A 16058-nucleotide genomic window follows, 5' to 3' on the forward strand; every position below is an offset into this window, starting at 1 on the left:
ACTCCATAGCACAGTCATTGAGAGTGGCTAGAAACTCAATCTCTTTTTCCCAACTTGAACACATATTGACCCAATCAATGTGTGAGTAGTTAAAATCATCTATTACGACACAGTTTTTTTGTCTTTAACCCATTCATCATTTTATAATCCTCTGTCTTTTGATCTGGTAGGCGATAGTGAACTCCCAGTGTTAAGCTTCCTTTTGGGCCCACTATTTCAACCCATAGCATTTCCAGAAGCTAATCCAATTCTCTTACCCTCTCAATCTTACTGGCCTGTTGAACAATATCGACATAAGATTAAATAATAAAAGGTATATCTAAACATAATGCAAAATACTTTTTAAAATACACGGTGATAAAGATGAATAATATTTTAAACAGTTAATGTATGAGGTAATACAAAAGTTAAATCAAAGATGTATATGAAATCCCGAATTGTATGTATTTATGTTTGTTTGTCTGTCCATCTATTATAAAATGAAAAACTTTCTAAAAAAAAATCTTACTGGACTGTATACCCTATATACTGGACTGTATACCACCCTTACTGGACTGTATACCCTATATACTGGACTGTATACCACCCCAACTCCAACCCTTCCCCCCTACCCTTCCAATATAATTTGTAACCAGGAACCACCATACCCCTCTGATTTTCCTCATCCCACCAAGTTTCTGAAATACCCATAATGTCTATCCCCCCCCCCCCACACCCCACCCTCCCACTTCCTCGGACACTTCTAGCATTTGTGTATAAACACCTATAGTTTCCCATGCATGTTAAGCCCACAACCTTCCTCTTGCCGCCTTCAGACTTTGCCAGGCAGTCCATATCATTAGCCACAGTGTCAGTGAACAATTCTAATCCATTTCCTTGTAGAAAAGTAACAGCTGCCCCTTCATCTCTTTGAGATGAGCCATCCTGAACCAGAGTCTTTTCATCTCCTGTCGGCTTTTCCCCAATATTCAGTTTAAAAACTGCTCTGCCGCCTTCTTGATTTTAAGCACCAGCAGCCTGGTTCCTTCTCAGAACAAGTGGAGACCGTGTCTTTTGTACAGTCCCTCTTGTTGCAAAAAGCATCCCAGTGCCTAAGGAACCCTTTCACCCACACCATCATCTCATCCACACATTGAGACTCCTGATCTGTGCCTGTCTCTGGCCCTGCACATGGAACAGGTAGCACTTCTGAGACTTTCCTGTTGTAACAGCCTAAATTTTTCCTCCAGGACTTCACGACTGCATTTCCCCACATCGTTGGAGCTAACATGTACCACGACAACTGGCTCCTCCCCAGCACTATCTACCAGCCTATCTAGAACACCCGTAATGTACACTACCTTTCCACCAGGCAGGCAAGTCACCATACAATCAGTATATGGGTTTGCCACTCAGCTATCTACCTGGCAAAGGATCGAATCACCAACTACCAAGAGCCCCCCTCCCTCCCTGCCTCAGGATGGTTCCTTGGTGCAAAAGGATAACCATTCACCAGCTGAAGAAGAGGTCCCTTCTGAGGGCACATTCCCCTTATCCTCAGCACAGTGCCCTGCTCAACCCTCATGCTCCCTGACAGCAGCAGGGCTGTCATATTCAGAGTGGGACATATCTAACAAGTCCCCGAAAGTCTTCTCCATGCACCTGACTGTTCCTGCTCCTTCTCAGAGCTCAGCTGATGCTTAGTGCATAATTTTTGTTTCTACTGATCATAGATGCTTGTATATATCCATACCTATGAGCACAAATGCCTATATATAAGCTCCAATGCTTGTATATGTCCATACCTATGTGCACATATATGTATATATATGCCTATATGTAGGCATTTGTGCACATAGGTATGGACATATACAAGCATCTGTGACATTAGAAACAAACATTATGTACTAAGCCAACCCACGACTCATATACAATGTGCAAATTAAGAATATTTTGCCTACCTTACTATTTATGGGGAAGAGAAATGAGTTTGACATTGTAACTTCAAGCCTTGTTGAGCCATCCTTCTGACTTCAAACTTATTGGCTCTTGTCTCTGTAAGAACTAGAAATCTGCAACCTAGGCAACTGTAAGAACTACTAAACTGTCTTTAAAATGAGCGGAGGTTTTTCAAGAAGATGAACTCTGCACCGAATAGTACATTGTCTGTTTTCCCCTACAAGGACACATGGTAGAATCTGCATACACATATATTTGGATATGGACACTTACAATTTGTCTATATAGCATACCTAATTTTTATGACTAAAAGAAAAATAGCAAATATGAAAGATAAGTGAAATAAGTATTTTTCTTCATGTATACACCAACACTGCACATTGGGCAGTCAGTGAGAAAAATGAAAATGAATTATGCTGATCTTGCTAAAAAAGAAAACTGTATGGTGCACCCCCTATTTGATTGTAAAAGGGAGGTCACATTTAGGGCCCAGTGAGATGTTCAAAGCCTTTACTGGAGTCAGTCAACTAAAACTATTAAAGACTGACAAGATATAAGGTCAAGATGGGTTATGTTTTTTTCAGCCATCTAATGGGTCTGTAGAGCAGAAATATTCCAGGTAATGTGGCATTGTGTCAGGTTCCCAGTCAAATCACTCTCCACACACACTTTGGCAGTGACTGCTTTATTTAGACATATGAGATGCTGTGGGTTCAAGCTCTTTGTTAGGGCTGATTTGTAAATATAGGTAGAAACCCCAAAATTCTATGCATACCTACGTCAGCGTTACTACAGTGACTCTGAAAGATATACAGTCACTATCTAGCCAGTCACAGTCTTCTCCAAGGACTCGTGTGAAAGATGTCTTGGGGCCCCTTAGGAAAATTGCCAAGCAATCCTCCCTAGTGAACTACACACACTCAGCCCCCCAAAAAGGAATTCAATGGCAAACAAGAGCAGCGATAAGGATACAGAATACAAGCAGTGTAAATTAAGCATGGACAATGCAACCAATTCAGCCAGCCTGTTCCAGTGCCAGATGCTCAAGTTTGACATACTGCCCCCCCTCCCAAGTTCTCACCACCACCACCACCCGGCTTGTGAGGATGGCTACAATGGAATTCTTTTTATTAGGTGAGCTGCTCTAACATGCTTTGAGAGGACCCATTCATTCTGTTCAGGCCCAACATCCTTCCACTTGACTAAATAATACAACTGACCTCTCTTAATTCTGGAGTCAAGAATTGTTTCCACTACTTGGTGGAGTTGCCCATCGATCAGACGAGGTGGTGGAGCTGGAGGAAGAGGAGTCCAGGGCGAGGGGCCAGGATCCCTTTTCAGGAGGCTGTAATGAAACACAGGATGTAAAGAACCATGTAATTTAGGTAGTTCAACTTTAACAGCCACCTTATTGATAGCATGTATAACCTTAAAGGGTTCTGTGTACTTCCACCCCAGCTTTCTTCTGGGTTGCAATCCCTTAATGTGCTTAGTGGATATATATACAGAGTCACCAGGAGTTGTCCCACTCAGGGCTCCTTTTGCCATCTGCAAAACGCTTGTAGTCCTCTTTGGCTTTGCTCAACGTCTTTTGCAATGCGTCCCAATTTCTTGTCATGGTAGACCACCATATTTGGGCATCCCCTGGCTCTCTTAAGTCCACTATAGGGAGGGGTGTTCCTTCATACCCAAGTACCGCCATGAAGGGAGACATCCCAATGGAGTTGTGGAGAGAGTTACTGTAACTATACTCCGCAAAAGGCAATAACTGCACCCAATTGTCTTGCTGGTGATTGACATAGCATCTTAAAAATTGTTCTAGAATCTGGTTGGTGCGCTCGGTTTGGCCATCCGTCTCGGGATGGTGACTGATGCTTAGTCCTCGCTCTACCCCCAGTAAAGCAATTAATTCCTTACAGAACTTAGCAACGAACTGTGTACCCAGGTCGGATATTACCTTTCTTGGCAATGTATGCAGCCATATCACTTGTTGTAAAAACATGGAAGCCAGTTGTTTGGCAGTGGGTATTTGTTTACATGGGACAAAGTGGGCTTGCTTAGAGAACAAGTCAACTACCACCCAGATGACTGTTTTTTTCTTTGACTCTGAGGCAAATCCGTTATAAAATCCATGAAAATTACAGCCCAAGGTGTCTTAGGGGTTTCTAAGGGCTGGAGTCGACCAGGTATTTCCCCCACCCCTTTTGTTCATCAAACAGGTTTGGCATGTAGCCACATACTTGAAGATGTCATCATTGTCGTCATCATCATCATCATCATCATCATCATCATTATTATTATTAATAATAATAATATTTATTTATTCAATTTGTACCCCACTCTCCCCAGAAACAGGCTCAGGGCAGCTTACATTAGTTGGTACATAAATAACCATTAAAATCTATATAAAAACATTTAAACAATTCAATTACAAATAAGAACGTAAAATCCTAAAATCATAAAGTGCTGGAAATATTTCTTTAGATACTTCAGATGGCGTACTAACGAATGCATACATGCCTTTCCTCATGCCTGGCCACCAAAACTGCCTTTGTATTAAATGCAAAGTCTTTAGATAGCCAAAGTGGCCAGACATCTTGTTGTCGTGACTATGGGTCAAACTCTCCCCCCTCAGTGCCTCGGGTATGTATGTTTTATCTCCTCTGCACCAACTCCCATTGTCCTGTTGGCACAACCCCTCCTTTTCCACCGTCTCTAAGTCACGGTGGGTAAGCGCAGTCTTCAACTTTTCCAACCAGTCACCTTGCTCTGCCTCCCTCCCCGCTTTCGCCTGGCTATGTGTTAGCACAGCCTCTCCTAACTGGGCGAGAGAAAACACAGTGTCTATTACCTCATCGCACTGACTAGCATGCTGTGGGAGGTGAGAGAGGGCATCAGCCAGAAAATTAGCCCTCCCTGGGAGGTGCTTTAGGGTGAATCGAAACAGAGAAAAATTCCGCCCATCTGAGTTGCTTGGTGTTAAGGCGACGGGGCATTTTCAGAGCTTCTAGATTTTTATGGTCTGTCTATACTACAAACAATACTCTTGCCCCCTCCAACCAATGCTTCCACATGGTCAGCACCAACTTAACAGCCGCAGCTTCCTTGTCCCAAACTGCCTAATTTCATTTTGTCCCAGAGAACTTTTTGGAAACATAAGCAAGGGGGTGCATCTTTCCATCCGGGCCTCTTTGCAGGATTGCCCCCCCCCCATCGCCACATCGGACACATCCACCTGAACAATGAAACCTTTCATTTCATCTGGATGATGTATGATGGGTTCTGAGGTGAACAGCACTTTTAAATTCTCAAACGCCTCTTGGCACGCAGAAGTCCATTGTAGTTTACTCCCCCCCCTCACCTCTGGACTTTTCCCTTTGGTCTTTAACAGATCCATTAGGGGCAAAGACACTTGGGCAAAATTGGGGACGATTGCGCAATAGAAGTTAGCAAATCCTAAAAAGGATTGTAATTGTCTCCACGTGTGTGGGGCTTCCCACCCCACCACATCTTGTACTTTTTTGGGATCCATTCCCAAACCTTGCTGAGTGATTGGTAGCCTAGAAAATCTATCTCCGATTTATGGAACTCACACTTGGACAGTTTTGCATAGAGGTGGTTATCACAGAGGGCTGATAGCACCTCCCGCACTAGTTTCACATGTGAGTCCATGTCTTGTGTGTACACATGTCATCGAGATACACCACAACCCCCTTGAATAGGTGCTTGTGTAACACTTCATTAATCAAGTTCATAAACACACCCAGGACTCCAGCCAATCCAAACGGCATAACCAAGTACTCAAATTGTCCCAATGGGGTGTTAAATGCAGTCTCATGCTCATCTCCCTCCCGTATTCACACTTGGAAGTAGGCGTCTCTTAAATCCAACTTGGTGAATATTTTTCCCCTAAGCAATCTCTGCCAATAAGTCTTTAATCAGAGGCAAAGGGTAGGCATTTGACATAGACACAGCGTTCAGACCCCGGTAATCCATACACAACCTTAGCCCCCTATCCTTCTTTTTCCGGAACAGCACTGGTGCAGCAAAAGGGGACGTGGCTGGCCAGATGAAACCCCGCTCCAGGTTTATGTCAATGAAGTGGTGTAGTTCTTCCCTTTCAGTGGGGTTCATGGCGTACAGCTTTCCTTTAGGCATTTTGTGTCCTGGCAAGATTTCTATGGCACAGTCAGTCTTTCAGTGAGGGGGTAACTCGTCTGCTTCCCTCTCCTCTAACACCCGTCCTAAGTCTCTATATTTGGGAGGGATGGCATTTAACTCCTCACGTGCCAGGCAAACCCGCTCAGGTGTGGGGCAGGGCTTCTCCCCCCATGCCGGGTTTCATTGATGCTCCTTACAGTGGGAATCTGGAAAAGTCAGAGTCCCCTGGCTCCACTGTACATATGGGTCATGGGCTGCCAGCCAAGGGTTACCCAATACCATGGGGAACTGAGTTGTGGGGTGCACTATAAACGAACTCTGCTCCCAATGTCCAGAAACTCCTACAGGCAACTCAACAGTCTGGTATTGGCATGACTACATAGTGGTATCATCCATCTGAATAAACACCACCAGTTCTTTTAGTTTCGTCACCCCAGCCCCGTAAGTAAGGTTGGGCTCATTAAGTCCCGAGAACACCTGGAGTCAATGAGGGCCCTCACCTGCACTGGGGTCCCAGCCCCGGGGTTTAAAATAGTAACAGTCACAAAAAACAGGGAGGTATAGGTTCTCACTGATTCTCACACCGGGGCATCATGGATCTGCTGGCTGGTGCTTTTCAGAGCAGGTCCTGTCCTTTTCCCTGCACCTGAGGCTTGTCACCATTGCTGGAGGAGGTCATCCCCAACTAGGGGAATTCCGTGGCTTGCAGTGCTCTTAGGGGACTTGGGTCTCTTCCCAGGTAGCTTTCCCTTCTTTTCATGCTGCTCCCAGTCCTCATGCCTCTCACAGTCCTCAGGTTGGGTCCAGGCACAGTCAGCCGCAAAGTGACCGGGCTTGCCACACTGCAGGTACAGGCCTTTTTTCAAGCTATGGGTACCCACCAGTTAGTGATCCTCTACCCCGTGCTCCTCTTAGCCCCCTGCCACCCTGGGCCAGGGTCTTATGTTCATAGAGCTTTACCAGGTTATGGTGGTTCTCTGCTTCACATGCCACCTGGATCCACCCTGCCAAGGTAAATGGGTTATCTTGGGCTAGCACCTTTTCTAGGATGATAGTGTTTAAGCCCGCCCGGTAGAACTTGATCAGGACTTCCTCTGGCCATCCCAGTAGCTGCGGTGGCTTTGAATTTGTCCGAATATGCCTGGACCAAGCGTGTACCTTGGTGGATCCCCTTCAGGTAGGTTTGAGCTTTCTCCAGTTCCAGGGGATCCTCGAACTGATGCCGTAGGGCCTGCATGAAGGCGTCGACATCTTTTAGCTCTGGTGCTGCCACATTGTAGAGACCTACGAACCAGTCAGAGGCTCTGTCCTGCAGCCCAGAGCCCACAAAATCCACTCTTTGTTCATCTGAAGCAAAGGTGTGGCTCCACTCCCACAACATCTTCTACACTTGTATTGTGAAGAACGCCAACTTGGTGGGGCTTCCGTCGAAGGTTGCTTCCAAGGCATCTTGGGGTCTTTCGCGCTCCATACCGACCTTGTGAGGTGGTAGGGCCAGTTGAGGTAACTGTTCAGTTTTGTCCCCGCCCCCTTCTTCCTCTTCTTCGGAAGATTCAGATACCTTCTCCGTCAATTCTTTCACCAACTTCAGTAGATTTCTCACCAAATACTGGAATCCATCTTTCAACTCCTTCAAATCTGAGCACAAGCTGGAGTGGGTCTTTTTCACAGAAGAATCCTCTTTCCACTCATCCTGCATCTTTCCCAGCTCTGGGTCTTGTTGGAAAGTGCATGAGACACGGCACCATTCCCATTCATTCCTACCCCAGGCTCCTCGGAATCCCAAGGTGCTCCCCAACCAGGCCGGATCATTCCAGCGATCGGAGAGCTGGAAGAAGACTTGCTTCTTGGGGCACGCACCTGTGTTCTTGGCAGTTTTCTTATGGGGGTCAGGCGCAAGGTTCTCGGACCTGGTGCTCATGCCTGCTTCTCCGTCTCCATCATCGTTCCCCATACCTAATGAGGAGGGGGATTCAGGTAGGAGCGAAGAGGGAGTCCTAACAATCTGTCAGGTTCCCAGTCAAATCACTTTCCACACACACTTTGGCAGTAATTGCTTTATTTAGAGATATGAGATGCTGTGGGTTCAAGCTCTTTGTTAGGACTGATTTGCAAAGGCAGGAAAGGAGAAGATATAGGTAGAAACCCCAAAATTCCATGCACACCTACGTCAGCATTACTACAGTGACTCTGAAAGATATACAGTCACTATCTAGCCAGGCACAGTCTTCTCCAAAGATGTCTTGGGGCCTCCTTAGGAAAATTACCAAGCAATCCTCCCTAGTGAACTATACACACTCCCCCCCCCCCAGGAATTCAATGGCAAATGAGAGCAGCGATAAGGATACAGAATACAAGCAGTGTAAATTAAGCATGGACAATGCAACCAATTCAGCCAGCCTGTTCCGGTGTCAGACGCTCGAGTTTGACACATCGCAATGACAATGCACAACTATAGAGATCTGGTGTGGGTGGAGGAAGGACAGAGAAACACAAAGATCTTCAGTTAATCATTAATGTCTTGGAAGCATTTATCACACCTTCCTTCTATCAGTTGCATCTTGAATCCTTATCAGTGAAGGGGGAAAGGGTGAAATGTAAATAAGCCATTGTGTAGCCATGTTTGTGAAAGCCAAGTAAAGAACTGAAGGAAGCATTTGACCTAGCGCTGATCCAGCACTGTTATCTGTGCCTTTAGCCAAAGTCTGCAAAAGTCTGCATTCTTTGCCTTATATGGGCCAACTAGCCCTTAATCTATATCCTGTTCTCTTTATCATAGGAGTCAGCAATTCTTCTCATGTTTGAAATGTGAAATATGTAGTAATATTCTTTAAAGTATGTTAAGAAGGAAGTATAGATTGCTTGCTTATTGGTTAAGATCTGGTGCAATATTGAGCAGGCATGCATTGATTGGCTATGTGTTACTGCATTCTTATGATGTAAAATTTGCTATAAGTACCAAAGATGAACAATGTAATGGTGTTACTGTCTTGAACTCTTGTAAAGATAGATACTTTCCTTGATCATGATCAACTAATAAAGAAGTTGCTTCTACTGGTTAGTTGTTCACTTATTTGGACCCCTTTGATCGAACCCAGTGAAATTTTATTTCCCCATCATCATACTCTTATGAGAGAAATTTAATAATGCAAGACTGAAAGGGCGTGTGTTTAAGATATATGAAAAAAGTGTCACTTTTATGATTCACTTCAAAATGCTGGACAACCAGACTGAATGTGTAGTCTTTATACCTAAATGTAGCTGAAGAAACAGTTTTCTTCCCCCATCTCCAAAAGCTTCAGTCAATAATGGCCGTACTTGGTGTAGCATGCTGTGAATTCTGGGGTAGTGAGAAATATCCAAAGAGGCAACTGTCCACACAGCCTTGTGTAAAAGTTATTTACAAGTTTATTTACACAAGAGAGAAGATGCTGGTATGCACTGACAAAGTGTTTCGCCATACACACATCCATAAGCAGAGAAAAAATTGTACAATACATGATTACTTATATACATACAGCTGTGTGTGAGCTGGGGGTATATATACATTCTGCTCCCATAGAACAGAATGGGAACTCTCTTGTTGGCAGCCTGTCAGGTTCAATAGAGCAGTAGCAGTCAACAACGATTCATAAGAATAGGTTGCTTTAATACAAGTCACTATTGATACACTTTCATGGTCATTGTCAGGAATGAAACTCAAAGCCAAGCATGTACAGATATAGACAGTAAAAAAAAAAAAAAGGTTAAGTCAATGAATACAGTTTGCGCTCAGCAGAAATTCGAGCGGGAGAAAACCAAGGCGAGAGATAGCCTTTCAGTCATTTGGTTCACACCAGCCAGATTGGGAACGGACCTATCAATGGTTCTCACAGTCTTACCTATTACAAAGGCAGCAAAAGCATTCCAAGGTCAAAACAAGAGATAAAGCGCACAGGGAGGATGAGAACAGAGCAATGCAGGCTAATTCCCCCCATCATACAGCAGGCAGGTTACACAGAGCATACACAGAATGCAAATGGCAGTTTACTGACACAACCAGAGCTGCCTGTCACGCTTTGGAGGGCCGCTATAAGGTGTTTCCAGGGCTGCAGAAGGACTGCAGAATTCCATCCCCCCACAAGTTGCCTTGACCATGAATCCACTGAGGCCAGTGTGTCTGGCTCACAAATCGCCGCCAGAAACCTCCATGACAAACAGGGCAGTTTGCAGCCCTTGGGTGATTCATGGGAGGTGCAGTTTCATGAACCAGGGCCTCACAAACCACAAACTGGCCAAGTTTGTGACAGACTTAGGTTCATGATGAGGTTCATGCCCATCCTTATTGTGATCCCTGAATTGGATGGAAAGGCAGTAGAGAAATATTTAAAATAAACAAACAATAGTTGTATAATATACTCGTATTGTCACAACAGGAACAGTCTGCTTTGGAAATGTTGGAAAAATGTTTCCTCTCTTCATTACAGCAGTTTTTTAGGTACTTAGAGGAATACCATGCTGTGTGTTTTCACGTGTACAATGGGTTTTTTCCCTCCCCTTCCTATGATTTGGACTCTTCACCTGATTGCTCAAGGTTCTTGCTATTAAACACAAGAGGCTACCAAGCATTGCTGCCAAAAATAGTATTCTATCAGTCAAGAGCAATCAGAAGCTGCAGTCAGTCAAAGTCAATACAGAGAATTCTAGCAAAATTTAACAGGACTGACTTTATAAAAGCTGTCTAATAAAAAGTGAACCTGTGCCAAGGAGAATCAGGATTATTACACAAATAAGCCCCCATGTCAGGGTCTGCCAGATGTAGAACACCCTGCATGTGGACAGCTAAAACATGAGTTCTGGGGCAAAAAATGATTTTGTTTCCATTTGGCTGTATGATGGAACAGGCCTACTGGACTTGCAGGCCCTGATCTGCCCACTCCCTCTTTTGGGTTACCACCTCCTGGAGGGGCTATTCCACTTCCTTTCATTAGGGTATTCACTGCCACCACCTGCTCTTTTTTGAGGTTTCTGCTGAGAGAAACAGTTCCCCTTCCTAGTTCTGAGGCCTGGCCTCAAGATCTCCTGCAACCCAGCACCTTGTTACCAATTTTAAAAAAAAGAAAGTTCATAAACATACTTTAGCACCACACCAGATCAGCAAAATGGAAGAGCTTTCTCCTTCAGGTCACTCCCCGATGTAAAGATTGCCAGCACTGAATGTGTTGGCCTGGTGTGGGGTGCCTAGGAGAGTTTGGCCATTTGGTTGGTGTACCATCTGCCTAATGTACCTCCAAATGCCCCATCTGACCTGTTGGAGGCTTTATCTAGCTGGGCCTTGGAGTACCCCAAGCTTTTAGTCCTGGGAAACTTCAACATCCATGTGGATGATGCAGCCTTCTCTCAAGCCATGGACCTAGTGTCATCCATGGTGGCACTGGGACTTTCCCAGTTTGTTTCGACTCCCACACACCAAGCAGGCCACACGTCGGATCTTATCTTTGCATCAGGGATTACGGTGGACCGGATTACTGCTGATGCAGTTCCATGGTTGGACCACCTTGTCCTGAAGGCCCAGCTGGGTATCCCTAACCTTTCCTGTTTAGGCGGCGAGTGAATTTATGCTTGCCTGTGGAGTCAAATGGACCTTAACAGGTTCCAGGAAGCTCTGTGGGATTCGATTCCCTTTGACGGCCCCGTGGATGTGCTGGTGGAAGACTAGTATTCCTGCCTTTCCACAGCCTTTAACGAGGTTGCTCACAAGCGCCCTCTTCACCCTTGTACCAAATGTTAGCCAAACTGCTTTATCTACAGCAGATGGCAAACTAAATTTAATATGGGTTCCTGCCAAAGTTTACGGAAGTCCAGTTCACCCCAAGAATGTCCCAGTGAGAGAGACAAGACTGGTGAATTCAAAACAATTTGTCTTTTACTGAAGAATATCATAATCGCATACACACAAAACAGAATCTCACACACATACAATCAAGTTCCTTAGAAGTACAGAAATAGAAAAATAGTTCCTTTTCACTTAGGAGGTAGGTAGGTACACGTTCATACTTATCTTTTCCTGAAGCCTTGGCCAGCGTTGTCCGAAGACGTTTCCGTGGTCATGTGGCCGGCATGACTAAACACCAAGGTGCACGGAATGCTGTTACCTTCCCACTGAAGTGGTACCTATTTATCTACTTGCAATTTCTTGCTTTCGAACGGCTAGGTTGGCAGGAGCTGGAACTAGAGACGGGAGCTCACTCCGTCATGCGGCAACTCGGGTCTCGAACTGCTGAACTACCGACCTTCCACAGCCTGCAGTTCAGCGTCTTAACCACATGAGCCACTGCAGCTCCTTCCAAGATAATAGTAGAGACTGCCTCTCCCCATATGAGCCCTGGAGGTCACTGAGGTCTGCAAATCAACATCTCTTAACAATTCCCAGGCCCAGGGACATTTGACTAGCCTCAACCAGGGCCAGTGCTTTTTCGGCCCTGGCCCCTATCTGGTGGAATTAGCTCCCAGTTGAGATCCAGGCCCTGTGGGAGCTATTACACTTCCACAGGGCAAGACAGAGCTTCCCACGGGCATGGAAAGGGGGCAAGTATTTAGCCAGAAAGTATGTTTATTTTCTTATCTAAGACAGGAAAGAAAATGGGAAATCAAGATGAAAGCACAAGACAGCAGGATTACCTGAAAATCTACATGATTGCTGTGGTCACCATCCAAGGCGCTGCTTCAGGTCCCATCCCCCCCCCCTTCCCCGGTAATCTTCTGAGATTGTGGATGGCAACTCAGGGATAGGAACTTCTTGGCTGCAGTATCAAAACTCTGGAACTCTTTCCCCAGAGAAACTTGCCCACACCCTTTTGTTGCTGTCTTCCACCCACAGATGAAGACTTTTATGCTTTGTCTGGTGTTTCCTCAGGGATCTCTCCTTCCTGCCCTATTTTTAACTGCTGGTTTTAAATGTATGTTGTATTGTATGCATATTTTCACTTTGTTTTAATTGTTTGAATAATGTGTTTTTGTTTGGTTTTAATGTTTTTAAGATGGGTTTTAATTACACGTGTTTTTAAGAGGGGTTTTTATTATGCATGTTTTGAATCTGTTAGCTGCCTTCGTGGTGCAGAATGTGGCAAATACTGTAGTAACTAATCATGCAGTCCAGGGGTAGCCTCAGCTCCCCTATACCATGCAGAAGTAAAGAGGAATGGACCAGCTGGAGCAGCCTGCTGGGCAACAACCTACATACAGCAGCATTTGGCCCCACCCCATCAGTTTACAAAACAGGACAGTCTGCTCTCCAGGTAGTAGGCCCATTGAAGCTGGGCTTGCCTAAGAGGCCAGTAATACACCTATTCATTCATTCATTCATTCATTCATCCATCACCTTTTTGAGGCATTTGTCTCACCAGTACCAAAGAGACATTTTAAAAAGAAAATTGTACATTCAGCAAGGTAAAATTACATTAAAACGGTGTGGCATAAAAATTAAGATAAAATTATCCAAAAGATAATTAAGATAAAATTATCCAGAAGCATACATAAACTGTTCACAGATCTTTATTTTAGCTAGCGAGTACTTAGCCGCCTGCAAGGTGATACAGGGATTTCTATCCAACAAGAGGTACATTAGTAGCTGGTCTTCTGGAAGACCCTGAACATTATGCAAGAGAGGTCTAATAATTATATTCCTTGGCTCCAAATAAAGATTACAATAAAATAATACATGAGCTAATTGTTTGGGAACCCCAGCCCTAAAAAGACAATACCTTTCACTAAAAGGGTTCCTGAATATCAGATAAAATAGCTGAGGGAAAGATATTAAACCATGCAAGCATAAGGGCTCTGCAATCTCATGAGATGATTCTAAATTGGATAGAGAGGCAGCTGCAGTACCATAGTCTGGTGTGACACCATGGGACGCAGAAGAGCAAAATCTGTTTGCTAGAGAACACAAGACTTGCCTTTCCATGTCTAACAGGGGTGACACAACAGTCTAAAAACTTGCTCCCTCTCCAGCATCAGAAGAGAGTCAAGGTTTAAAAATCTTTTAAACTATCAACCCCCACTGCTCTTTTGTCCTTGGAATTTGAACTTCTGATATGAAGTGGTGCCTTTCTGTGGATTTGGTGTTTTAGTGCCTTAGTGTTAAACAGAGCAGCTGGTGAGTGTTGTTTCTCTTCCATTACTATGGGCACTAAAACTTGCAGTCATATAATTTCCGGCTCTCCACCTTTTTCAAGGACTGCTAAACAACTCAAAATAGATTTATTTATTTATTTATTTATTACTTCATTTATACCCCACCCTCCCCACGAGCATGAACTATATCCTCTAGAGACCTTAGGAGACCTTACTATAACTCCTACAGATAACAGAGATGCAATAGTTGACACAGAACTCCCCTCTTTGGCTGATAGCTTACTTTCTCTTGGAGAAGTTTCATTGCCTGACCAGGAACCTCTTAAGGATAAACCAGAGAAAGTGTTAAATGAATATGCCAGTCAAGACCAGCAATTGTCTATTTTTGACTTTGTGGCAAAACAATGCTAACTAACAGCTAAAATGGTAATTGGGATATATGAGCAACTTGCCTTTGTGAACAATGAAGTAGTGACACTGTTGGCAGCCTTTGCATCCTTCATTCAAAAATATTTGGGACGGAAAGCTCAAACAGCTGGGCTTCCAGAATCTTATCACAAAGAATTAATTACTGAAGAGACAGCTGATGTTGTTATGTTGCAGAAACAGTCGACCTTGAATTACAATCAATCTGTAATGGGTAATAATGATGAGTTTGTTACTCGAACTAACAGATTTTGCAGCTGAATCAGGTTGCACTCTGTATTAATCTAAATAACTGGCATCTCTGGCACTCCCATAGTCGCATCATAGATCCCTGAGTCAACTTTTACTAATCGAACCTCAATTTGTTGACTTAATTGCCATTAACTGGCCCCTTCCATTTCAGCAGCCAAAATAATTCTCCTAACTTTCGAACAATCTACCTTGCCACTCATGTTGTTGAAAATGAAATCTCTACTGCAATATTACTCTTGTTTGAGTATTTCAGGATATGATTGTTTCTCCACTTATTCCCAACACAAACATAAAGAGGCCCTCTACTTTACAGGCAAGTGAAATGGCCGATAGGAAGAAAAATAAGGAGTCACCTCCTGTTAGTAAACCTTTAGGACCTCTAAATCAGACTTCAGTTGTGGCTGAGAATGCCTATTCATATCACCGGTCTAGAACATCAATGAAAGGGGATCAAGCCAAAATCATTGATAACCTCACTGAACTTAAGAATTCACTAACCACCCTAAGTTACTTTGTGAAGTCACCTAAGTTGCATGTTTCTATGGCTCAGGATAACACCCAGAATATTATGTCAACTCAAAGACCAACAAGCTACCAATGACCTCCACTCAGAATTCTGAACCTTCTTTGCTCAACCTGCCTATAAATTGTCATATAGAGCCAGTTCATCCATCTTCAGGAGAGGATATAAATCTCCCTGCTTTGAAGAGCTCTTTAGAAAAGCCAGTTATAATTGAGTGACTAAATAAAATTAATGAGGCTATGTCCTTAAAAGTACTGTCATGGAATATTGCTGGCTCGAAAAGAAAATTAGGAGACAGTGATTTTTTTTAAAAAAAATTCAGTATAGATTTGATATCATTTTATTACAGGAAACATGGTTTGAAGCAGATATTTTTCTAAAACATTATTCTATGTTTTCTGTACCTGCAGTGGCCACTAACCCTTGAGATCACCATATACGATCCTTCCAGCATGACCTCCCCTGGCACAAATAATTCTTATTAAATCCCTCAGTATCAAGTTGTTGCTTTGTAATGTATATCCCCCCCTTGAAAGTTGTGCAGTTCTCCAGGCTCAGTGGGATACCACAATTACATTGTGGATTTAGAGGCAAAATATCCACTAGCCAAAACTTTTTTAGCTAGTGATTTCAATGCTAGAAT

This window comes from Gekko japonicus, unplaced genomic scaffold (genome assembly GCF_001447785.1).
Source record: "Gekko japonicus isolate JY-2015 unplaced genomic scaffold, Gekko_japonicus_V1.1 scaffold571, whole genome shotgun sequence".
Lineage (NCBI taxonomy): Eukaryota > Metazoa > Chordata > Lepidosauria > Squamata > Gekkonidae > Gekko > Gekko japonicus.